We start from the raw sequence: 542 nt of genomic DNA, 5'->3' as shown, positions 1-542 counted from the left end.
TAACTTTTTCAGTGCTCACAATTACCTTCCCTCAAACTACACTGAAAAATAAATATATAGAAAGAAAAAGAGTTAGGGCAAAAAGAAGGCAAAACCTGGAGGGCTTCAAAACATGTCAATCACTCAGATTCACAGGATTGGGGACTCGCAAACACCGTGGTCCTTCCACACAGTGGAGGGCAGCAGGGGTGCACAGGAATTAAAATATCTCTGTACTGATAAGGAGGGATCCCAGGATTAAGTGCACGCAGTCTGCTGATGTTTTATAAGGAAGGGGGTGGGGTTGTGTGAATGTATATAAGTGTGTATATGTATGTGAACCTGGAGGAGCTTACGAGTGTTTTGTTCGTGATTTCTGTGTCTATGTTCATAGGAAAAGTTAGCATATAATTCGTTTTCGGTTTGAGAATCAGTTACCAGTTCAAAGACGAGACATGTAGCTTTCCTTCAGTCTCTGTTTTCTACTTTACGTGTAAAATAGGGACCTATTGTTCCTTACATTCCAATAAGAATTGCTTGCAAAGCCATCTGGTCTCAGTGAC

At 41.0% G+C, this 542-nt stretch overlaps 1 pseudogene; it reads right to left on the bottom strand.

The window, feature by feature from the left end:
• The window catches only part of LOC111734111, a 5742-nt pseudogene that overhangs the window by 3251 nt on the left and 1949 nt on the right, over positions 1-542 (bottom strand).

This window comes from Pteropus vampyrus, unplaced genomic scaffold (genome assembly GCF_000151845.1).
Source record: "Pteropus vampyrus isolate Shadow unplaced genomic scaffold, Pvam_2.0 Scaffold794, whole genome shotgun sequence".
Lineage (NCBI taxonomy): Eukaryota > Metazoa > Chordata > Mammalia > Chiroptera > Pteropodidae > Pteropus > Pteropus vampyrus.
Note: the sequence above shows the minus strand (reverse complement) of the source record. Positions and strands in the feature narration are given on the sequence as shown.